This window comes from Vespa velutina, chromosome 19, assembly GCF_912470025.1.
Source record: "Vespa velutina chromosome 19, iVesVel2.1, whole genome shotgun sequence".
NCBI lineage: Eukaryota > Metazoa > Arthropoda > Insecta > Hymenoptera > Vespidae > Vespa > Vespa velutina.
In genome coordinates this window covers 1,687,501-1,707,500 of record NC_062206.1, presented here as the reverse complement: position 1 = coordinate 1,707,500, position 20,000 = coordinate 1,687,501, and the positions used below count along the sequence as shown (strand labels likewise).

Sequence of the window (20,000 nt, the reverse complement as noted above, 5' to 3'; positions counted from 1 at the left end):
TATATTTCCTCTTCTTTTCTTCACCACAAGTTATAAACGCATTAATAACATAATACTATATATGTATACATATACGTATACATATATATATATATATACACACACATATATATATATATATATATATATATATTTGTATCACTGATTTTTATTACGTGATAGAGGTATAGAGATGTATGACGAGAAGGAAACTTATAAAGATATATAGGCGAGGATAAGAAAGGAAAGAGAGAGAGAGAGAAAGAAATATATATATATATAGAGAGAGAAAGAGAGAGAGAAAAAAAAGCAGCACGCGTTTCGAAAGAATCCAACGAGACGCACGAGAGCGAACGAGCGAACGAGGAGTCACTGCACAGACCGAACGGAGACTGACGGCGTGATACGTGCGCGCCCACTGCGGCGCGCATCGAGCGCCGCCCCGTGACGAACGCCAATCCGAAAGTACCCGAACATAGCCGAGTATAAGACCTAGTAGTGGGGGTTGCGAAGAGCGCAGTACTCGGTACAGTCCTGTAGCGAGCACTTCGTATGCCCCTCCTTCAATCAAATACAACAGTTCTGTATAGTGCTTACATTGGCGTAGGCATTGATTTATTATTATTATTACTATTATTATTAATATTATTTTTATTGTTATATTTTTTTTTTCTTTTTTTCCATAAATACGAGCACTTTGACGTCATATAATTGAATCATCGTGATTACGATTAATTGATCGATAATACGTATGTCATATGAACGTTTTGAAAATGATTTTAAAGTGGATATCGCGAAGCGATTCTCTTTCTATTTATTTATTTATTTTTCTTTTTTCTTTTGTTCCTATCGTTTTCGTTTTCCCAATAAAAAGAAAATATACTATCTTACGACCAAAATAATAATAATAATAATAATAATTATTATTATTATTATTATTATTATTTCTTCAATTTTATTTTTTTTTTTTTATTTATCGAATAATAAATCCACAATAATTTTGGCGAATTATAATAATGTCCATCGTGCTTGTTAGTTGTCAAGAGTATACGCCAATGTTACCGACGTTATCTCGGCACTGCTGCCGAAATATTTATTCGAGGGGACTGTACGATGATGGAGAAAGATAGATTGATATACGAGAAATAGAGAGAGAGAGATAGAGAGAGAGAGAGAGAGAGAGAGAGAGAGAAGGGAGAGGGAAATCAGAAAGGGATTCGAGGGTTCTCCCTCGTTGCAGTCGCGGCGCGTTTCACGTAGACGACGACCCCTCCCAAATTCAAGCGGTCGGCCGTCGAATTAAGCCTGTAAAAATGTACGTGCCTGTGCACAGAGTATCGACATATATGTAGAGAGAGAGAGTGAGAGAGAGAGAGAGAGAGAGGAAGAGGGTCAGAGGAGGAGCCACGAAACGTTTTATGCGCCATCGAAAAATTGCCTCCAGCTTTTCGACGACGAACTTTTCGCCGACGATCGATCGATGAACCCGTTCACCGCCTATTAAATTCTCTGCATCGTTTCGACCTTGGAAACATGTGGAAATAAAAGAATAAATATATATATATAGCATAGAAAGAGAGAGGGAGAGAGAGAGAGAGAGAGAGAAATATTAGTTGATGGAAAATTGAAAAAGGAGAGATAAATAAAAAGAAATAGGGAAATAAATGTGAAGAGAACGTCAAAATGTTCTTCTTTTTATTCTCCCTTCTTCCTTTTATTTTCTTTTTTTTTTTTTTTTTTTTTTCCTCATTTTTCCTTTTTCTTTTTTCATACGAGCATCCCGATGATGGGAAGAGATCGATAGAACGAAGAAGAGATTCATTTGGATAAAAGAGAGAGAGAGAGAGAGAGAGAGAGAGAGTACAGAGAAACCCCATAGCCTCCTCCCTTGGATCTGATATTAGAGGACAGGGTGCAGTGGGGTCTTTCGAGGATCCCTCCCGTACCAGCTGTTCTCTTTCGTTGAGTCAGCCTGCCAAAAGAGAGATGGCCAAATTTGCTGAGCCATTTTATAACTCTCTTCGATAACGTACGAATTATTCCACTTCTCTCTCTCTCTCACTCTCTGTCCCATTATTTAAAAAAAAAATTTTAAATAATAACAATTCCTCTTTCCCCCTATCTCGAAAATTTTAACAACGCCGACGTTATACGCATATAATAACATTTTTATTACATTTTACACGCACGAAATAAGTTTCGTTCCTTTAATAAAATAATAATATAAATAACAATAATAATAATAATAATAATAATCATAATGTCGGACGGTAGTCAAATGTCTCCCGATGGTAAGGATTATAAAACTACTGCTGCTCTTTCTAAAAAAAAAAGAAAAAAAAACGAAAAGAAAAAAGAAAAAGAGAGAGAGAGAGAGAGAGAGAGAGAGAGAGAGGGAGAGAGAGAGAATGTTTCAAGGCTAAGGATTCTCGAAGACGAAGATTTTTTTCTTCCCCTTCCATCTCCTTCCCTCCCACCCCCTCTCTCCCACCATCACCTTCCACACCAATCCCACCATTTAGAGCTCGAATAATATCGCGCCAGGTAAAAGGAAGTCAGATTTGCTCGATGAGGAGACCTAACCAAATGACAAATGTCTTTGATGGTAGATCGGTGGTAAAAGGGAAAGGTGAAAGGACTCTGAAGGATGACGATACGTCATATGAGAGAAGGGTCCCGTCTGTTCCGTCCGTCTCTCTGTCCGTCCGTCTGCTGTCTGGCCGGTCGGTCTGTCGGTCATTCGTTCGGTCGATCGATCGGTCAGATATTCGTAACAGAAAATTGAAATATGTTCATGATTTAAATACTTACACACACATATATATATATATATATGTATATATACACGTGCGGACGCATATAGACGGACGAGGCCGTACGACGACCGTACACATACATGCATAGAAATAGAAATTCTTTTTTTTTTTTTTTTTTTTCTTTTTTCTTTAGCTTTTTCATAAGAATAAATCGACGAAGAATTTTTTAAGTAAGTTCAAAAATGTAATACGAATTTCTTGAGAATTGTAAATAAATCTCAGTAGCACAAAACACGTTATAAAATTGAGAGAGAAAGAGAAAGAGAAAGAGAGAGAGAGAGGAGAATGTGTGTATGTGTATGTGAGAGAAAGAGAGAGAGAGAGAGAGAGAGAGAATGATGCAGGATATATCAAGGACCGTCTCGTCTCTTTGGAACGGAGGACTCGAGAGCAGGTATTTAACCTCGATGGCAGCTCGTCGGGCATCGACAAAGGGGAGGGTGATGGCGCGGGCCCACCTGAATCCCTGACCTGAGATTCGAAGTGGATCTCCAATGAAAAAGAGAGAGAGAAAGAGACAAAAAGAGAGAGAGAGAGAGAGAGAGAGAATTCTCGCACCGGCTCTCTATCTCGGCTTTCGTCTACCTGCCCGCATGCTTTTCCATAATGCGTCTGGGTCTGAACAATGGTGATACACATCATGAACGTTTGAAACTCTGTATGTATGAAGTTGAAAAAAAAAAAAAGAGGAAGAAGACGAGAAGGAAGAAGAAGAAGAAGAAGAAAAAAGGAAGAAGAAGAAAAAAAGAATTTCGAATTTTTATTAACGTTGACATACACCACAAGAATTCATATAAACTCGTTCGATTGGTTTTTCGAATTGATAGAAAAAAATCGTAATATCTCAAATTGAAATGATTCCTATCGTTTGGAATACACATCGTGAAATTTTATTATTGAAATATATATCACATAGTTCGTTCGATCTCATATACATGGCGTAAATTTTTTTCTATTTCTCTTTTTTCTTTTCTACGTTCCATTCGTTCGTTCATTTTTTTTTTACTCATCGATAGATACAAATTAGATATTCATTGTTACGTAATAGTAAAGTTATTAGAAAATGTTTCTCTTTTTCTTTCTGTATCTTTTCTTTTTTTCTTTTATTTTCTTTTCTCTTTTTTTCTTTTTCTTGTTTTCGGCTTGCTTGTTTGTTTGTTTGTTTTCTTTTTTTTTTTTTTTTCTTCAAAAACATTGCACCAAGAGTACTTTCACTCCTTCTTCCTTTCCTTCTTTTTCCTTTTTTTTTTTCCTTCTTCTTTTTTTTTCTTTTCTTTTCTTTTCTTTTCTTTCCCGTTCTTCTCTCTTTTTCTAACAATTTGTAAGAGAAGAGAATTCAAGCGGGAACCGCGGAATTTCGAGGCGAGTGCAAACTCCCGGAACGAAGAACTCTCGTCTCGAAGTAGTAAGAGTCGAAAGAGAAAGAGAAAGAAGAAAGAGAAAGAAAGAGATGGAAGAACGGAAGAAGGAGGTGGAATAAAAGGAGGATAAAGAAAGAGGAAGGTCAACGTTGAAGCGTGTTGCTAAGTCGAGCAAGAGTATTGTATGCAGATCCATACTTTGCTGTGTAATTAGAAATATATGAATCAGTTTTACCAATGGAATCATTTCGAATGATTTATCATTGTACATTTTTCTTTTCATATATATATATATATTTTTTTTTAACAACAAGAAAAACACACACACACATGTATATATATATATATATATACACACTCTAAAAAAAGAGAAAGATAAAAATTATGAAACTTACTAAGAATAAAATTCTATCATTCATTCAAAAATGTGAGATCAACTGGTAAGATAAGGATCAAGGTGGGGGAGGGGGGGGGTACCGTTAGAAGATCCGATCGAATTCGTTTTGGAAATATACACCTACCTACCAACCTATCTACCTACCTACCTATCTACCTACCAACCAACTTTTCATTCTCTTCTTTTACCTCCTCCATCTTCCTTCCTTTTTTCTACCTGTTGTTATTGTCGAAAAAATAAGTACCGTTTTCTTTTAAAAGGAGGAAAATGCTTGATTATCAAACTACACATACAGGCTGCATCGATTCTTCGGAGGAAAAGGAAGAAGGACACGCAAGGAATGACGAGTCTTTGTGCTCGAATCCAGTCCTCCTCTCTTTCTCGAAAGAGAGAGAGAGAGAGAGATAGATAGATAGAGAGAGAGAGAGAGAGAAAGAGAGAGAGAGAGAGAGAGTATATGTGTGTGAGTGTGTGTGTATATGTATATATATATTGCTGCTTGAGGAAGTAAGAGGAAAGAGGATGGAGAGAAGGAAGGCAAGTTCTTAAACAAGATAGATAGAGAGAGAGAGAGAGAGAGAGAAAGAGAGTGAGAGAGAGAGGAGGTGGTGGAGGAGAAGGAGGAAGAGGAGGATGCTGGGGATGTGAAGTGAATGTCAGCTCGAAGGTCGGCTTTTGTCAGAAGCAATGAGAATGAGAGAGATAGATAGAAGTACTGAGAAAAAGAGAAAGAGAGAGAGAGAGAGAGAGAGAGAGAGAAATTCTCAGCACGAATGGCTTCTCAGAGATTATCTCTCTTTCTTTTTCTATCCCTTTCTCTCTCTCTCTCTCTCTCTCTCTCTCTTTCTTTTTCTCTCTCTTTTCTTTTCTTGTTGGATATATACTAGCCACCTAGATCCATTTATACGTTCAACGTTGTAGCCTGCCTTCGATAGATAATGTAACAACGAGGAGGATGACGAGGACAATGACCAGAGGAGAGTCTGATCATTCGAACCAAAACGTACGGAGGGTCTTGACAAACAGCGAATGACGGAGAGTGAGTGAATGTGTGAGTAAGAGAAAGAGAGAGAGAGAGAGAGAGAGAGAGAGAGAGATGGTGAGAGTCGAGAGGAGATCACTCCTAATATGGTACAAATTGTCGACGATTAAAACACGACGATGAGAGCTCCGAAAAAATTCCATCGAATATCTTGCAACCTTTTTTTCTATCCTTTTCTTTTCTTTTTTTTCTTTTTTTTTTTTTTTTTTTTTTTTTTGATTCCTCTTTATATATCTTAGAAGATATTACAAATGAGATCTATCGTTTGAGAAATATTCAAAAGAGGGACAGAAACGGAGAGAAATAGAGAGAGAGAGAGAGAGAGAGAGAGAGAGAGAGAGAGAGAGAGAGAGAGAGAGAGAGAGAGAAAAGAAATTCGTAAGTTATTTCATCAGAAAGATTTATAGAAATTTTTCTATTCAAGAGATAAAAAGAAAAAGGAGACAGAGAAGAGAAATAAGAGGTGTAGGAGGAGGAGGAGAAAGAGAGAGAGAGAGAGAGAGAGAGAGAGAGAGAGAGAGAGAGACAGAAGGGAATTCGTTTCTTTTCTGAGATCATTGAAAGTGAACAAAAAAGTAAAGTTGAAATCGACAACGAAAATATTGAAATTTCAATAATCGAACACATAACGACAAATTACAATTTAGAGAAGGAGAGGGAAAGAGAGAGAAAGAGAGAGAGAGAGAGAGAGAGAGAGAGAGTCCATTGTTGTATTAGTATTTATGAAACACATTATTAATGTTGCCTCGAGCAACGTCACGACACAGGAGCTTAAAGTATATACGAGTATATGTAGTTACTTTTATTGTCAAGAGAACGAAAGAGGGAATGAAATACTGCGATCAAGATTCGTTTCTGTTGGAGAACAGATAACACGCGTGTCGCGAGAGAGGGACAATGACCACAGCATCGTGGAGGAGGAAAAGAAAGAGGAGGAGGAGAAGGAGGAGGAGGAGAAGGAGGAGGAGGAGGAGGAGGAGGAGGAGGAGGAGGAAAACTCTCTCTTTCTCTCTCTCTCTCTTTCTCTCTAACAAAAGGTGTATGAGATCGAAAGAACAGATACACGAATTATATTTTAAAGACTAATAACGATCGTGAGAAACGTGATCGTGTAAATCAACTAATACATATACATATGTATATACGTATAGATACATATACATACGTATATACATACACATATGTGAATTGTTAAATTATAATGATAGAAAATATATTGAGAGAGAGAGAGAGAGAGAGAGAGAGAGAGAGAGAGAGAGAGAGAGATAATGATTAGATATTTTTAGAAATTGAGTTCATCTATAATCTTAGAATTTTGTTACATTATACATATATATATATATATATATATATATATATATATATGTGAATTGTTAAATAATAATGATAGAAAATAGACAGAGAGAGAGAGAGAGAGAGAGAGAGAGAGAGAAAGATAATGATAAGATATTTTTAGAAATTATGTTTATCCTGATATAATATTATCAGATAATATAATTTTAAGGTTTTATTTTTGTTATATTCAAATTTATAAAAAAAAGAAAAGAGAAGAAACATGTATATATATATATACATACACACATACATACATACATACATATATACATACATATATACATGTGTGCGTGTATGTGTGTGCGTGTTAGAGAGGATTGGACTCAGGCTGTGGTCGTAACGATTCAAAAGCCCTATCTTCATTCGTACTTCGTTGAAAGGCTAACCGAAATGAACTCTTGACTTCGCTCGAGCAACGTAACGAGTTTTCAAAGGATCTCACTGTTTCTCTTCCTTGAAAACGGAAAATTTCTATTGGGGTGATGTAAAAGAAGAAAAAAAAAAAAAAAAAAAAGAAAGAAAGAAAAAAAAAAGAAACAAAAAGGAAAGAACGAAAAAAAAGAAGGAGAAGAAAAGAAGAAGGAAAATAGACATTCTCTCTACGAAAAATTTACTCTCTCTCTCTCTTCTTCTCTCCCCCACCCCCTGCCAATCCCAATTTTCTCTCGACCACCCACCCACCCATCCCCTCCCGCCAACGAAAAAGCTAAAAAATCTCGTGATAGTAAATGAGTAAAAAAAAGAAAAAAAAAAAAAAAAAAAAGAAAAAGAAGAACAAAGAAAAAGAAAGAAAAAAGAAACAAAAAAAGAAGAACAGAAAAAGAATAGAAAATAAAATGTGAAAGTAAAAGAAAATAAAATAATGTATTAAAAAGATTTAAGTGAAATAGAATAGAGTCGAGAATAAAAAGTTGAAATAGAAGTAGATATAGAAGTAGAAGAAGAGGGAAGAAGTAGAAGATGAGGAAGAAGAAGATGAAGGGGAGGAAGAAGAAAAAGAGGCTGGAAAAGTCGAGGTGAACGTTCACTACAAATGATGTTTCACCGAAGGCGACGAAGCCTCTAATTTTAATAATTGGATATGGCCTCTCTCTCTTTCTCTTTCTCCCTTTCCTCTATCTCTTTTTGCACTCGTACGTACTAAAGGGTTATTTTTCTTCTTCTTCTTCTTCCTCCTCCTTTTCTTCTTCTTCTTCTTCTCCTTCTTATCCTTTTGAGAAACAAATTCTCCCAGGTATACAACCGCAATACAATTTCTACCATCTGTCATTCGTCCTTTATCTTAACATCCTTTATCATTCTTAAAACTCTTATATCCCATTTTTATATCCATTAATTAATAACAATTTTATAATCTAAACTTATATAACTCATAAATATACAAATATTATTTGGATTATTTTTCTTTTGACATATATTACGATTGATCATTTTATTATTATTATCACCTTAAGACATTCGATTTCTATTAAATAAATATTTTTCTAATGTATAGATCTTCTATAATAATAATTTCATTAGACCGATTTACATATATATTTATATATATATAAGAAATTATACGAATTATTCAAAAGAATAAGTCTTATTCAAAAAATCTGAGAGAGAGAGAGAGAGAGAGAGAAAGAGAGAGATAGAGGAACAAAGAGAGAGAGAAAGTTGTATATAAATATGTATCTATGTATGTATGTATATACACGATCAAAAGATACAAAATATTTCTGAGGCTAGCTTCTCTGTTAGGATATCGCAGGTAGGGTAGACCATAAACCCAAAGGGAGATTCTTTCTTTCAGGTATACAAGGATACGTTGCCCTTAAGAAAAAGTTTTAACGACGGTCGACTTCCGTTCAATGACTCACGCAAGCTTGGGAAATATCTGATCGCACAGGTATATATATATATATATATATATATATATATATATATATATATATATATATATATATACACATATATATATTTTTATCTTTTCTTTAAACCAAACAATTTGTTATATAGAATTTTATAAGATTAATGAAAAATTCATTAAACGAAGATAAACATTTTCAAGCGAAGAATTTAAAGATCGAATTTAAAGATCGAATTTAAAGATCGATTATAAATTTTTTTTCGACCATTTTTTCCCTTTCTTTTTCATTCGTTTTTTTTTCTTCTTCTTCTTCTTCTTCTTTAAGGTTCATAGTCAAACTGGTAGTTTTACAATCCGAAAAAAGAAAGGAGACGAAAAAAAGAGGAAAAAAAGAAAAAGAAAAAGAAATAACATTAATATTAAGAAGATTTCGAAAATGAACAATTGACATTTGCAATTCGTTTATGAACTTTTAGAGCTTCGTTTTCAATTCTCCGTTCTTCTTTGAATAAAATAAAGAATATTTTTCCGAGGGAAATTTCATCTTAACGAAAAATATAAGATAAAAAGTGGATGAGAAAAGGTAAGAAAAGAAAAGAAAAATGTTGGGAAAAGAAGAAGAAGAAGAAGAAGAAAACGAAAAAAATGAGAAAATAGGAAAGATAATAATGGCATATTGTTTCCCTTTTCGTATCGACTTTCCACGTGATTGTTATAATACTATCAACTATTAAGGTATAAATCGTACGGTATTGAAAAAAATGATAATGGATACCGACAGCTGATCTTCTTTCAAATCAAAACTGTTGATTCTGTTTAGTTCTATCAACCATCGTCGTCGGCTTAGAAAAGAAAGGTTGCTTAATAGCCTCCGGAAAATCGACCTGCTTTACGAAATCTTTTCTTCTTTTTTTCTTTTTCTATTTCCTTTAAAAAAAACTTCTCTCTCTCTCTCTCTCTCTCTCTGTCTCTCTCTCTTTTATCGAGCTCCTTTCTAATTTTTTCTTCATTCAACATTTTTCCCCAAATTTACTTTTTGGTGGTCTCTTTGCCATACATTTTACCGTTTTGTTTTTAACCAAAAAAAAAAAAAAAAAAAAAAAAAAAAAAACAGGAAGTAAAAATAAAAATAAAAATAAAAGAAAAAAGAAAAGCTTCTCTCCTTCCTCTTCTTCTTCTTTTTCTTTTTCTTCTTCTTCTAGGTAGATGAAAGATCTTGTGTTTCAAAGGGGGTTGGACTCGTTAAAGAACTTTGACGATGATATTATAAGAAAAATTTTGAAGAAAAGAGGAATAAAATTGAAAAAGAAAAAGAAAAAGAAAAAAAAGATATATATATATATAAAATAAATAAAAACAAGAACAAGTGAAACGAAGGGAAAAAAGAAAAATGAATGAATAAATAAATAAATAAATGAATGAATTAATTAATTAATGAACGAACGAACGAACGAACGAATGAATGAATGAACGAACGAATGTATGAATGAACGAACGAATGAATGAAAAGAGAGAACATGAATGATGTTCGATGACGTATTCGACGATTGTTTTTTCCTTCGCATTTCCCTTACATTTTTCATTTCTTTTTTCTTCTCTCTTTTTTATTTTTTTTGCTCTCTTCAATTTAACAAAAAAGAATCACTTTAGGAGGTAAATTATAAAGAGAGAAAAAGAGAGAGAGAGAGAGAGAGAGAGAAAATGTAATCACCATCACGTGTCTCTCTCTTTCTCTTTCTCTTTATTTATCTTTCTCTTTCTCTCTATCTCTTTCTCTATTTATCTTTCTCTTTCTTTAGGTCTGTTACCTACAAAATCTCTTTATCTTCATCTTCGTCTTCGTCATCTCACTAAATCTTTTTTTTTTCCTTTCTAAATAAATACAATTTCTTCTATATTATTATTTACTAGGCATTAAACGTGATTTCTCATAACGCGAAACGATTCCAACTCTATTCTACGATTCCTTATATTTCGATAAATTCGTAATATAATTTAATTTTATCGTTCTAAACGAATTTCTTTTAATATTATTAAGACAACGTTAAAGACAACGATTCTAAATAGTTTAAAGAAAAAAAAAAAAAAAAAAAAAGAAGTTTCCCCTATCGAGACTGAGGAAATAAAAAGTCAATAGGATTTGGGAATTTAATCAACGTAATTTGACGTAAACGTTGAAATAAATAAATAAATAAATAATTAAGTAAAAGGACGAAAAAACAATGAATAGAATCGTTTCGATCATTTCTATTATACATTTATAAAGAGTAGTATAATAAAAATAATTCCGATAATATATTTTATAACATGAAGGATAAACAATTCTCAAATGATCTAATTCTACGTAATAAATGAATAAAGAAAAGAGAAAGAAAAAAAAAAATATTTAAATAGTTCAAATCGATGTATAATGAAAAAAAAAAAAAAAAGAAAAAAAAAGAAAAAAAAAAACAATCAACATACAGACGTACATATAAAGAGTGCGAATAAAAAATTGTCAGACACTATTAGTCATGGGAAAATAATTTATAAACGAAAGAAGGATATTTCCATCGATCAGTTATGGAATCTGGTTTGAATCCAATGGAAAGATTTTTTTTTTTTTTTTTTTTTTTTTTTTTTTTAAATTCGGTGTCTTTGACCTGGCCAGACGATGGACAGACGAAATGAAAGAGAGAAAGAGAGAAAGAGAGTCAGAGAGAGAGAGAGAGAGAGAGAGAGAGAAAACGAGAGAGAGAGAAAAAGAGAGAGAAAAAGAGAGAGAGAGAGAGAGAAATAAAGAAGCACTTTCTAGATGATTCGTGTCGTCGACAGGAAGCGCAGCTGGTCCCTCGATTGGCCAGCTGTTGATGGAAGGTTTAGGTATGTCGAGCGTCGATCCACAGCCGTGAGAAAAGGACGGGACTGGTCCGTCTCGACTACTAGCTTCATGAAGCCGAGCCCATCGTCGACAAGGAAGACCTTCAAGGACATAGTCTTCTTTCCCCTCCCTCTCACTCTCTTTCTCTTTCTCTTTCTCTTTCCCTTTCTCTCTCTTTCTCTCTGTCTTTCTTCTCTATCTTTCTTTCTCTTTCCTTTCATCAAAAACCTTATCCTTTTTCTTTTTTTTTCTCTCTTTATATCTCTATTACATTCGTACATGAAATTTTATAAATAATAATAATAATAATAAACTTTTGCGAAAGAATATTTTACGAGAGAAATCAAATCGACGATTATTAAAATAAAAATATTGATATTTAATATTAATTATAATGAAATCCGTTTTTCTATCAGCTTGACAACTGCTTCTAATGTACTTATACACACACATACATTTATATGTATGAATTTTTTTTTTTTTTTTTTTTTTTTTTTTGTTCGTTCCTTTTCTAAAACCTCTAACCGGGCGAGCTTAGAATTTGAAAGAAACGCGTTTCATTCGAAAGCCACGAGAGCCGGACGGACGTTATGAATAATTCCTATTGAGTAATGCTCGGCCCTCGATTGTGCAGTTTCTATTTCATATACATACCTCCTAACGCGCGAACACACACACGCACATATATAAGTATATATATATATATATATTTTTTTTTTGTTAGGACCTTTTAACTTCCTCTTGGTAATAAACGAATATCATGGATTTAGAGAAGGAAAACTTTTCACGTACGTAGTATTACTACTTATATTTTTCGTTCCTTTTCTTTTTTTTTTTGTCCTTCTTCTTCTTCTTCTCCTTTTTCTTTGTCTTTTTTTTTTCTTCTAATGTCCTTCTTTTTTTCCTCTCTTTTTCTAAATTATACATCAAACAAATCGTTTTGCAACTTTGCTACGATAAAAAATGATAGATTGATGGATAGATAGATAAGAAGATAAAAAGGAGGAGGAGGAGGAGGAGGAAGAGGAGGAGGAAGAAGAAGAAGAAGTCAAAGTAGAAGAAGAAGAAGAAAAAAAAAAGGAGATTCAAGGAGATTGGAGTTTCGTGGAACGCTGTTCTCTAACGCACGTGATTATCGCTGGTGTCCAGCACTTAGTTGTCTAACCCATTAGAGAGAGTTTACTTATGTAAATGCGACCTTAAAACGAGTGACGAGGGAAAAGTATCCACGATAAGACAAAAACAGAAACGACGAGAGACGAAGAGAGACGAAGAAAGGAAATAGGGAGAGAGAGAGAGAGAGAGAGAGAGAGAGAGAGAGAAAGACGAATGAAAAAAAGTAGAAAATTTTTCAATGAAAAATCCAAGGAAAGAAAAAGAAAATTAATACTCTTTTTACTTCTTTTCTTTTCCTTTTTTCTTTTTTTTCTTTTTTTTTTTTTTTACCAATTACCATATATAAAATTTAATTAGGTGATTTCTAGAAAATAAAAAGAGAGGAAGAAAAAGTTATGATAATTACATTCAATCAAAATTACAACTGTCTTACGAATGTCTATCGATCAAACGAAGACAGAATGAGAAAGAGTGAACGAGAAGAATGAAAATAATTAAAAAAGATAAATTAATAATTTCTTATCAATTATTAATGCCTGAAATTTCGTTGAGTAATCTTAAAGAAAAAAAAAAAAAAAGAAAAAAGAAGAAGAAGAAGAAGAAACGGAAGAAACAGAGAAAGGTGGGGGAAGAAAAGAAAGAAGTAGTCTAATAATTTCTATTTAATTAAGATTATACTTAATAATATTCATGAACGATGAGAAAGAGAGAGAGAGAGAGAGAGAGAGAGAGAGAGAGAGAGAGAGAGAGAGAGAGAGAGAGAGAGATCTTTTACACCTGTCTATCGATTATCTATGCAGCAAATACAAATGCAAACTCGTTCGAAGGTTTACTTATGTAAATGCATCCTTAAAGTGGTAGTACGCGTAACGAACGGCAAGAGAGACGTATGAGTAGAAAAGGAGGAGGAGGAGGAGGAGGAGGAGAAGGAGGACTGTTACTTATTTGTGCTCGTTCAAGAAAATACGTCGGACTGCCATAATTCCTTTTCTTAGACGAACGAATAGTCAAGCTTACTTTGGTTAGCTAGCTAAGGCTAGCTAGCTAGCTAGCTTAGTTAACTTAGCTAACTTACTTGCCAGAGTTAGCAGCTAGCTTGCCTACACACATTCTCTCTCTCTCTCTCTCTCTCTCTCTTTCTGTTTTTTTAACCTTATCTATCCTCGTCTCGCACGTTACGAATGATTACAAGTAGCCGCTTTAACATCGTTCATAAATCTTTCCTTACAATGTCGAGGCGTTAAAGACTCGATAGATCGCCGCGTTCTTTTTACCTCCCAACCGAGCCAGTTTTACTATTTATCAGATATATTCTATTGATTTATCTTATCTTTATGGTTATGTATTATTAATCATTTTTTTTCGTATAAGTATATATATATATATATATATATTTATTTATTTATTTATTTATATATCTAACTGACTGTATCACGAATTCATAATAAATTCAACATATTTCTTTTTCTTCTTTTTTTTTCTTTTGTCATTTTTTTTTCTCTGTCAACATTTCAATTCGTTTCATTCGATGTTCTTTCTTTTTTTTTTTCTATAAGAAAATACGAGTAAATAATAATAATAATAATAATAATAATAATAATAATAATAATGTATATAATAATAATAATAATATTTGATAATAAAGGAATAAATCGATGAGTGAACAACGATAAAGAGGATTGTGTGAAAATCGAGGAACTTTACTAATATTTAATGTTTAATGTTTCATGAAAATGTCTTTTGTTGGGGATCGATCAAAAGAGAGATAGAGATAGAGATAGACAGAGAGAGAGAGAGAGAGAGAGAGAGAGAGAGAGATTCACCCACGATTTAAATGATCGAGATATGAATGAAATTTCAACATGAATGATGAAATGCGATTACGATCTAGATTAAAAAAAAAAAAAAAAAAAAAAAGTTGAATGAAATTGGAGCGGTTCACGATTAGATTTGAAGAATCAAATTATACGTCGAAAATAAACCACGAACGATTGTTTTGTAAAAAGAAAAAAAAAAAAAAAAAGAAGGAAAAAAAAACGAAAAACGAACAAAGCTCCTAGTAAAAAAAAAAAAAAAAAAAAAAAAAAAAAAAAAAAAGGAACAATAAAAAAAATAAAAGAATAAAAAAGAAAAAAGAAGAACTAACAGAAGAGAACAGAAAAATAGAAAGAAAAGAAAAACAATACCAGCGTATCTCGCGCGTCCATTATGTTATGATCTTTAAAAAAATATTTCAATAGAAAATCCTTTTCAATGGAACAAAATTACTTATGTAATTAACTTCCTTCTTCTTCTTCTTCGTCTTCTTCTTCTTTTTTGTTTTTTATAGGGTTTATTTTTTCGCTTTTTTTCTTTTTTTCTTTTTCTTTTCTTTTTTTTTTTTTTTTTTTCTTTCTCCCTCGATTCGAAATACAATATCCATTTTTATTCATCGATACCGGATGATAAATTTCACCACCAATTAAAAATATATTTTATCTAACGATCCATGCAGCACTCCCGTATATGTTAGGAATCAATGATTCCGATCTATATTGATCGAGAAAAACGTGATCATTCCCGATTTAAATCGAATTACTTTTCACCGCAATACAATTATGAAACTAAAAGAATAAGAGGAAAGAGAAAAACAAGAGCAAGAGCAAGAGAGAGAGAGAGAGAGAGAGAGAGAGAGAGAAAGAGAGAGGGGGAGAGAGAGAGACAGATAGAAAGAGAGAAAGAGAGATGGTATTACAAACGTATATATCGTTAATTGCCTATAACTTTCCCGATTAAAGAGGAAGAAAGAAGGAGATAGATAGATAGACAGACAGACAGACAGACAGATAGATAGATAGATAGATAGATAGTTAGATAGATAGATAGAGAGAAAGAAAGAAAGAGAATATCGACAGGTGTTTATCTCTCTTTCTCACTCTTTCTCTCTCTTTTCCTTTCTGAACGAGTGATCAACGTGTAATCAAATAGCCGTGGCCGCTGTCTCGAGTTTTGCCTGTCGTCATAGAAAGGCTTTGAAAGTCTCGATACCAAAGAGTCTTTCTCTCTCTCTTTCTCTCTCTCTCTTTCTATTTCTCTGTTAAGTACCTTTCGTCTACCTTTGAGTCCTCGAATCAGCGTCGACTCAATCTTTCGATCCATGTATTATCTTTCACATAAGATCAATACGTACATACATACATACATACATATGTATGTATGTATGTGTGTGTGTGTGTGTGTGTGTACATACGTATAATGATCATTAGAAATAGCAATAAAATCGTATAGGCGTTAATTATCACTTAATTACGTCTCGATTAATATCACATTAGAAAAGAAAGAGAAAGAGAGAGAGAGAGAGAGAGAGAGGGAGAGAATTCGATAACTAAATATTTATATAGATGAAATATTTTCTTTTATCGCGATTAATAAAATTTCTAATGTTGTTTATTTGATATTAGCAAAATTCCCCTCTCTTCCCGACTCTTTCTCTCTCTCTCTCTCTCTCTCTCACTCTCTCCTGACTCTCTTTTTTTTTTCTTCTCAATTATCATACGGTTAATGCATTTATCCAGGTGTTAGTTGTATAACCCAGTGGAGCAGTTAGAATGGTTTAGTTTGAAGCTCCCCTTTTTAGGCGAACGTTAACGTAGGTAAGTACATACTTGCCAATGATCGTGCGTATCCATAGCGTACCTTCCACCACCTGGATTGAATGCATACGAGAGAGATAGATAGATAGATAGAGAGAGAAAGAGAGAGAGAGAGAGAGAATGTTAAAGGAAAGTACACGTTAGTAAGTTGCATACTCGAATAATAGAATAATTAGATCACAGTGGAAATAATACATGGCGAGGCTATGTTGTTTCAATGTATCTACCGGGTATATCTACGCGTTTGTATATATTTATATATATATATATATATATATATACATATGTGTGTGTATAGAGTATTCATATCAAAGAAGAAGAAGAAGAAAATAGTTCATTAGAGTGAAGAGAGATAGTTATTAGTCTTGACGATCGCTTACAGTAAATTGCCAGGTAGTCATTAGCTTGTAAGATTAGACGAGACACGTGACAAGATAGGGTAACGAAGGTGTCCCCTGACATGTCACTCTCTCGAAAATAGATTTTGCCTTTGCAAACCCCTTAATAATACGTTAAAGAAACTTGCTGAGTTCTTCTTGGCTAATGTCTTTTTTAGCCTCTTTTCTTTTCTTTTCTTTTCTTTTCTTTTTTTTTTTTTGTTTCTTTCTTTTTCTTTTTCCACCCTTACGATATACAACGATGAATCGAATAGAGACGGACGAATGTATATTTTCTTCTATTGGCCGAATTTAGATTCACCGAACAGAAAAAAAAAAAAAAAGATAAAAAGAGAACAGAAAAAAAGAGATACAATATTTTTCTCACGAATGATGATTGGGTGAGGGGGAGGGAGGGGGTTAGGGAGGGAAAGGGGGAAAAAAAAAAAAGGAAATTTCTTTCGAAATGACATTAACACCTTTACTAATTCGTCATTATTATTATAATTTCCTTCTTTATTTTTCAAGAAGGATCTAACGCGAAGAGACCCAAAAAAGAAAGAAAAAAGAAAAAAAAAAGAAAAAAAAAGGAAAAAAAAAACGAGAACGAGTACGTAAACGCGGAATCTTTTCCTTTTCTGTTGTTTGCTTTTTTCCCCCCTCTCTCTCTCTCTCTCTCTCTTTCTCTCTCTTTTTTTTTCTTTTTTTTTCCTCATTATTTTCTCTCTCCCCCATAGACGGAAACGAGAGAAAATACGGAAGTACGAAGAAATAAGATGAAGGAAAAAAAATTACATGAAGGAAGAAAGGATAGTAAGGGGGAAAAAAAAGGAGGGGAGGTGGGCGGAGGAGGAGGAGGAGGAGGAGGAGGAGGTAAAGAATAAAAGAAACGAAAGAGGAAAGAAAGGAAGGGAAGGGAAAGGAAAGGAAAGGAAAGGAAAGGAAAAAAAGAAATTAATTACGAATAAATCTAACGAAACTATGGAAACTCGTTGAAGGCCGTATTATATGAAAGTCTCTCGATAACTCGATCAGCATTAGGATTACGTCCAAAGTTCGGCCGGAGAATGTCGCGCTGTCGCTTACCACGCGTTTGCTTGGTTGCCATAAGAGTTTCGTAAGTATACAGGGAGCCCAAAGCGAATGTTAGATAAAATAAAAAAAAGATTTTCTAAATAAAAGAAATATAAGGATGGAGAAAGAATGACCGAGGGAAAGAGAGAGAGAGATATCAAAGAGAGAGAGAGACAGAGAGAGACAGAGAGAGAGAGAGACAGAGAAAGAGAGAGACAGACACAGACCCAAAGAAAGAGAAAGAGAGAAAGAGAGACAGATATAAGTCGGATCGTGAGCGGAGATAAAGAGCCGAGAAGTCGCGTGCCAATCGCTTCCGCGTTTTGTACCGTTATTAAGTGCAACTCCTTGCACTACTCGAAGAGAAACGCGCATTGCGTGAGCAGAAACTAAGAAGTAAGAGGAGGAGGTGGTGGTGGTGATGGTGATGGTGGAGGAGAAGAAGGAGGAGGACGAGGAGGAGGAGAATAAGAAGGAGAATAAAGAGGAGGAAAGGGACGACGTGTTTGCTATCGGGGACCGGTCCCGATTCATAATTCCTTTTCCGTTTGACGCGGACCTGAATTTAGTTGTCTCTGATCTCGATCGATTATATAGTAGTCCTCGCCATATACTTAATCTTTCTCTCTATTTATTGTAAATTAAATACACAGATATATCTGTATATGTATATAACTAATTGTGCCAGGAAATATATATATATATATATATATCGTTATCCGTGAAAATGGGTTTTAATGTAAATGCTAAAGAGAGTAGTCTTATCGAGATAAAACACCTTTATGACTCTATCAATGAAATAAATAAATGAATTAGATATATATATATATATATATGTGTGTGTATGTGTGTGTGTTTGTATGTGTGTGTATGTATATATCTAATTAGTTATGTATTATATGAAAAAATAATCTTGATTGGTTTCAAGCGAAAATACCTATTGTACAATGGTAAATAATTTTTCTTATTATTAATGATTTATCCAATTAATCGTATCCAACCGGTGTTAGTGATTAATTAAGACTTCAAGATTCCTTAGGAACGTTGATGCCATTGTAAAGAATAATCGATTGGTAATCGCTATCGAGAGTTTTGACTTTCACCATTTGGAATGTAGATGATGACGACGACGACGACGACGAAGAAACATGAAGATAAATATGATTATTTCGAAGGAAACGAAACGAAACGGCACGAATAGGTATGATAAAAAAAAGAAAAGAAAAAAAAAATAGAAGAGGAAAAAGAATACAAAAAAAAAAAAAAATTAGAATAAAAGATGGGAATTCTCGAAAAAAGTAAATAAGTTATAGGAAACTAGGGCGTGCACGTATATAATCGATCAGGAATTATCATATGCAATCTCCATAGGATCAACCTTGCTTTCATTGGACGCATTCCGTCCATGCTAAGGATAAGCAACAACGGCAACGGCAACGGCAACGGCAACGGCAACGGCAACGGCAACGGTAGGAATGGTTAACAGCATAAGGCACAATGTATCTCTCTTAACGCGGTTCTGCGTCCACGCAATATATCCGATAATCGTGCATAGACCGAGGAGGTGACATTATCTCGCGTGGAACGACGCGTAAAAGCTGCGACCCACGTTCGATAGTTCGTTCAAAAAAGAAAAAGAAAAAAATAAAAGAAATAAAAAGACAAAAAAAAAAAAAAAAAAAATAAAGAGGAAAAAAAAAGGACAAGAAAAAAAGCTTCTCTTCGTTATAGAAAGAGAGAAAGAGAGAGGTGTTTGATACCTTGGAAAGATAGAAACAGAAAGAGATAGATAGATAGAGATAGAGAGAAAGAGAGAGAGAGAGAGAGAGAGAGAGAGAGAGAGAGAGAACGAGTGTCGGTGACACTGGAAAACCACGATGGTTGTTGCTGCTGCTGCTGCTGCTGCTGCTGCTGCTGCTGCTGTTGCTGCTGCTGGCCATGTGTCTATCTATGTTTAAGGAGAAAGGATTCTGATCTTTGGATGACCTTGAATTTCAAACTCGAAGACGTTCTCTTTTTTCACGCGTCGAGAGACCTTTCGGAAAGTGGCAATTTCATTATTTCCACAAATGAAGTTTCATTAGCGATTTAAATGATCAAACTCCAGACTACGTTTTTGTTAATCTTTTTTTTATCGTATATATACATAATTATATATA

General features: G+C 33.8%; 1 protein-coding gene across 5 annotated transcripts in view; it reads right to left on the bottom strand.

The window, feature by feature from the left end:
• Window positions 1-20,000, bottom strand: part of LOC124955836 (protein gustavus) — a 98,763-nt gene that overhangs the window by 35,010 nt on the left and 43,753 nt on the right. For 2 of the 5 annotated variants that reach the window (XM_047510855.1, XM_047510857.1), the window contains exon 1: window positions 156-386. The exons of 2 other annotated variants lie outside the window; for them this stretch is intronic. The gene's annotated coding sequence lies outside the window, so the exon portion shown is untranslated. Of the gene's footprint in view, window positions 1-155; window positions 387-20,000 lie in introns of those variants that run through there. One more of the 5 variants, XM_047510858.1, reaches the window with a different exon arrangement.